Genomic DNA, 6,586 nt, shown 5'->3' on the forward strand with positions numbered 1-6,586 from the left:
AGATTATGCTTAAGACACTTCATAAATTTGAGCTTTTATGCTTAAGACACTTCATAAATGCGGGCACTTATGCTTAAGACACTTCATAAATGCTGGCACTTATGCTTAAGACACTTCATAAATGCGGGCACTTATGCTTAAGACACTTCATAAATGCGGGCACTTGTCATGCTTAAGACACTTCGTAAATACGGGCCCATGTCTTCCTCCTTCCTGCTCCGTGGCTGTGGTAGGGGTGGTGACCATGTGGTGATGTCCGCACACTCCCCACAGAAACGCTTGTTATCTCGCACCCTTTGCTTGCCTGCACGACGTTGGTTGATATCTCGTCTTCTTCAGTACTCCAAAGCCCTTGTGGATGTCTGGACGGCTGAATAGTGCACGAACACACAAACACATCCCCCCCTGCATTACCTCGGGTGGGGAAATAACACCCAACGTGTCGGATGTACGAGGCTATGGGACACAAGCTGGCCTGTGATGCAGGTAGCGATGATTCCCTGGCCATGGCGGGGTGAGTGGGGAGGAGAGAGGTGTTCACGGCGCGAAGGCTGGCCAGCGAGTGAGTGTGTGAGGGAGGTGCTTGTGCCAGCCCTCAGACCCCTTGTAAATATCGGGCCACAGCTTTGCTCGACCACCAGTGCCATCTATTGCCACAGTCTGCCACCACAAGACTCACCTGTGGCAGCGGCAGCACCTACAGCATCCGCCACCACTACACTACTTAACAGCAATATGGTATGGGGAGTTTAGGTAGGGTATGTTGGCAGCAATAATTATAGTATGGGAAGGTTAGGTAGGGTATGCTGGCGAAAATGACCCCCCCCCTCTCTCTCTCTCTCTCTCTCTCGGCAATTAAAAAGGTTGTGGGTGTGGAAGTGGAGTTGGTGAGGTGAGGGCAAAGGATACAATGGCTAGCAAACTTGTCGCATCCTTGTCCCATCACTTCACCTCCCACGCACTCACTCAGTGCTCTTCGTTCCCACACACTCAACGCACTTCGCACCCACGCAGTCTTCCCTACAATCCCTTACTCCCGTAGTCTTGCAACTGAGGGCAGGGGTTACCTTTCCCGCACCCCGCTGGAGGTGGCAGCTCACACCTTCAACTTAGTGGTAATCTTTAAAGCGTGAGAGGCACCCCTTCATGTGGGTAGGCGCCGCAAACAGTTGGTAGCCTTGATTAATTTAAACATTTAAAATCTTACTTATAAAAAAAAAAAAAACATGTATGACAGTTTCTAAAATTCACATACAGTATAATCTCTAAATGTTAGCAGTTCTTACCTCATTTTTCATAAAAGGCTGGCATTTGTTCTTGAATACTCTATAAGAGTGGTGGTGGTGGTGGTAGTGGTGGTGGTGGTAGTGGTGGTGGCAGTATTAACCTAACGTTTTCATCCTTGTAATTATATTCGTCATTCACTGACCCTTTTTTGATCATGACAACTCTAGTGTTCGAATCCAGCCAATGCCAGACGATTTTATTCAGCTGAGTGTGAGTCATAGGAACCAAAGATATGATACTCTCGCCATTAACCCTCTCATGATAGGCAGAAGTCTGCTGATGGTAGACGAGTTGAGAGAGAGAGAGAGAGAGAGAGAGAGAGAGGTGGGGGGGGCGTGGGTGGCAAATGGAAATATGCGAAGGAATAATTCAAGATCAGGATGGTGATAGTGTTGAGACCCCTCCCTCCCTCTCTCTCTCTCTCTCTCTCTCTCTCTCTCTCTCTCTCTCTCTCTCACTGGACACACACACACACACACACACACACACACACACACACACACACACACACACACACACACACACACACACACACACCCTCCCACTCTCTCCCTCTCTCTCTCAGTGGACACACACACACACACACACACACACACACACACACACACACACACACACACACACACACACACACACACACACACACAATGAATACTGAATGATGGGCAGCGGGCGTATTCAAAGGGTTAGAGGCATACCAGAGCCAAGGGGGGGTAACTCCAATATTTGTCTCTCACAGAAAAATGGAAAGGAAAAAAAATAGTCGAGTCGATGCATATTTTAACCCCCGAATCTATAACATTTTTTCTATATATTTTTTTCCCATCTCCATGGTAATTTTTGTAAGTATTTGGTGATGAGCAGTGTGGCTTTAGGAGAGGGAGGGGATGCGTGGATCAGGTGTTTGCTGTGAGACAAGTGTGTGAAAAGTATTTAGCGAAAGGCAAGGATGTGTTTTGGGCATTTATGGATTTAGAGAAAGCGTATGATAGAATTGATAGGGAGGCTTTGTGGACTGTTTTAAGATTGTATGGACTTGATGGTAGGTTACTAAAAGGGGTGAAAAGTTTTCATGTAAATAGTAGAGCGTGTGTAAGAGTGGAAAATGCTGTGAGTGATTGGTTTCCCGTGAGAGTGGGGCTGCGACAGGGATTTGTGATGTCACCTTGGTTGTTTAATATTTACATGGATGGTGATGTAAGGGAGGTGAATGCAAGAGTTTTAGGTGGAGGTCTGAGTCTAGTGAATGTTGATGGTGGAGAGTGGAATCTGAAGCAGCTGCTGTATGCAGATGATACTGCGCTGGTGGCTGATTCAGAGGAGAGATTGAGACAGTTGGTAGAGGAGTTTGGAAGGGTGTGTGAAAGGAGGAAATTGAAAGTAAATGAGAATAAGAGTAAAGTGATGAAGTGTACGAGGTTGGTAGATGGTAGGGGGATGAATATAGTTTTGAATGGCGAGTTGCTTGAGGAGGTAGAGTGTTTTAAATATCTAGGGTCATATGTTGCTGTGGATGGAAGAATAGATGCAGAAGTGAAGTTTAGAATAAATGAAGTAGGAAAGGTGCTGGGAGGAATGAAAAAAGTGTTTAGATGTCGTTCGCTTAGAATTGATGCAGAGAAGGCTGTATGAGGGTGTTGTGGTACCGACTGCGTTATATGGGGCTGAAACATGGAATATGGGTGTAGCAGAGAGGAAAAGTTTGAATGTAATGGAGATGAGGTGTCTGAGGAGTATGTGTGGAGTGACGCGTATGGATCGAGTGCGAAATGATGAAGTGCGAAGGAGAACTGGAGTTGTTCGGGAGATGGCTGGTAGAGTTGAGCAGAGGGTGTTGCGATGGTTTGGGCATATGGAGAGAATGGATAATGAGCGATTGGTGAAAAAGATAACTAGATCTGATGTGAGAGGTGTAAGGCTGAGAGGAAGACCACGAATAGGATGGATGGACAGTGTGAAGAGACCGCTGGATGCGAAAGGGATGTCTGTTGAGCAAGGAAGAGTGGCTGTGCGTGACAGAAATAAATGGAGAGAAACTGTGAATGAATAAGTGATGACGCAGCCCTGAGGGGATATTCTCCCGCATTTGGTCGGATCAGCTAGTCAGGTCAGGTGCGGGTAAGGGGATGGGTCTGCTATGATGTGGCAGGGGTAAACCAGTTCTGCTGTCGAGCCCTGCTACGGATGTCACTGATTGCATTGTGCAGTTGACCCTTGTGCGGTGTGGTGCGGTGAGGATCTGTCCGTTCTCCCTTTGGGGCTAAGATGCGAATGAATGTGTTTGAATGGATGAGTAAATGGGGAGTGTGTCGTCCTGTCTCGGCTACCTCCCTTTCCTTGGGGGAAGCAGCCTAGGTATATAGATAGATAGATAGATTAAAGTGGATGCAGTAAGTGGAGCAGGAAGAGAGCGAGTATTATAAGCTGGAGACAGCCCTTACCCACCTGAGGCAGCGAAAGGGAAGACACGAAGAGAGGGTGTGGAAAGAGAAAGATAAAACGAGAGAGAGAGAAAGCACAAATTTATATCTCTGCTTTTATCTGAACCTTCAATTTGTGCTATACGTAACAGATATCTAATGCATATAAATTTTTAGTAATGATACAGTACTTTATTGCTGATTCTGATTGCTATCGTCCTTACACCTGCCCTCTATTACACACAAGGCTCCTACAACCCACTCTCAGCTGAATAAAACCTTCTGACCTCAGCAATATAAGGAAGGGAGAATATTCCAATAATAACATGGTAAATTATGCCAGTACGATCACTCTCTGTTTCCTATGCTTTACTCTCAGGTGGATCAAAGCGTCTAGGATTAGCTGGGATGGAACACTAGAGTAATCCCTGTCATGAGAGGGTCACCATACCATCTTTTGGCTATAAGAGTAGCTAAGCAAAGATTCTAAGCTTGGTAGGACTCGCTGCTTGCCTCTGTCAGTCAGTGGCCGCCGGACGACGAGAGGGAGAGGGAACGTCGGCGCTTTCTTGTGGGTACGTGTTGGAATTTGCAGTTATTAACCATTCAGAGGGTGAAGTTGAAATACAGAACCACAGGTGTTTATTGATAAAGTGGACTGGCGTTTGAACTGATTATGAGGCACGAGTTTTGTTGGCGTCACTTCATAAGCTGGTGGTTAGATTTTGCTGGATTTTCCCGCCATTGTCCTCCTGTCTGTGATCTGTCGCCTTGTTCCCACTGCACCTACCAAAGGCATGCCGTTTGACTTCATTCTGTACTCTGACTTGGCCTACAATTTCCATCTATCCAACTTGAATACTGAGTTGTAGCAGTGGATTAATACTAGAACATGTAAGTCACAAAAAAGTGCCATTGAAGAGGAGCCGTAGCGCTGCACTTTTCTGCCAATGACCCATGTGAAGTAAGCGGCAAAAGGACGAAAATCTGAGTCAAGTTACCCTGAAAAAAAGTTGTATAATGCAGGATAGTATGATATTCTAGGAAGTTGTGGACAGTTGAGAGTTGTTTGTGAATTGTAATAAAGGGACAGGCAGACAGACAGACAGATAGAGGACAGACAGATGCAGAGAACGGAGACACGATAGGGGAGAAGAATCCTGACGTTATTATGAGTGTAGTTGACTTCATAGCATACTACATTATATTTGTGCCCTAACTTTAGTAGCATGTTTATGTATAACCAAGGTTCGTTGACAAGTAGTGAACTAACACACACACACACACACACACACACACACACACACACACACACACACACTCTGCTACCACATCAATCTGTACACCCCACCCCCCACCCCCCCGCACACAAAACATCCACACACACACACACACACACACACACACACACACATACACACATAGTACTCTCTAATGGAACTTGCTGGTGAGGAAATGTGTGTATGTAACTGTGATGGTGTCGGGAGGTTGCCATGGTAACACACAGGCACCACACACACACACAACACACACACACACACACACACACACACACACACACACACACACACACACACACACACACACACACACACACACACACACACACACACACACACACACAATTTATTTTTGGGTAGGGCTGGTAAAGAGACCTGTATGATCATGAGAGTTAATAGAGACAGCATTAACACTCTTATAGCAGTATGACTCACTTTCAGCTGAATGCTATCGCTAAACAGTACCTGGAATAAAATACTAGAGTTGCCCCTACCATGAGAGGGCTCGGGTACCATCTAGTGGTTGTAAAAGTAGCTGGACAAGTTTCTCGTGTTGGTAGGCGTCGCTACTTGGCTACTTTTGCTAGTGGCCGTATGACAGTGGAAGGACGAGGGTGTGTGTGTGTTGCTGTGCATCATTCTCCTGAGGCAGGTGTTGGATATTTGCTGTTTTTAGCCATTAAGGTGACTACATTAGGACACAAGGATATCGCACTGACAGCCAGGAAGTATCATGGCCCAAAGAAATATTACCTATGAGGCTACTAGACGTAATTCTGATGAGACAAGGGGGCTGTTGGTGTGAGGGAGATGGAGGCCTTGTACCGCCTCAATCTTGGTGTCTCAGACCAGTGAAATAGCAGTGTGAGTGTCATCCTGTAGATTCTCGTTCCGATCAGACTGGTGGACTAGGCTTGCCTGCCTCCTTGTCCATGTCCACCCATCAGTACAGTTTGGGACCTGAATGTATACTGATAAGTGCGATTCAGATATCAGAGGGACAATGTGATGGAAAAAATTATTGTATGTAAATTTTGTCCTGAAGCGCATGCACACACACACACACACACACACACACACACACACACACACACACACACACACACACACACACACACACACACACACACACACACACACACACACACACACACACACACACACACACACACGCGCACACGCACACACACGCACGCATGCACGAACTCACGCACCCACACACACACACACACACACACACACACACACACACACACACACACACACACACACACACACACACACACACACACAAAGTATATTATGGTGTTGTTCCTTCATTTGCCTAGGCCGAGATCGTCGTTTTTTTGCAGCTGATTTCCCGTAGTGCAGTGGTAAATTTGGACAAATATACAGCTCTGCATCATTTCCACGTCCCTTCTTCGTGACTAGCATCAATCTAGTGTTAACCCCTTATCACAACAAAATTTAAGAAAGAGATTGCAATTTTACGCCAAGTTAGACTGAACAGGGGTCCTTATCCTGCAGCGGTGTGTCACAGGCTGATGATGATGATAATAGGGTTGTCGGAGATAATATTGATAATGATGATAGTGATGC

Source organism: Coenobita brevimanus, unplaced genomic scaffold (assembly GCF_032717465.1).
Source record: "Coenobita brevimanus isolate Jiangsu-jjx unplaced genomic scaffold, ASM3271746v2 jjx.HiC_scaffold_2796, whole genome shotgun sequence".
Lineage (NCBI taxonomy): Eukaryota > Metazoa > Arthropoda > Malacostraca > Decapoda > Coenobitidae > Coenobita > Coenobita brevimanus.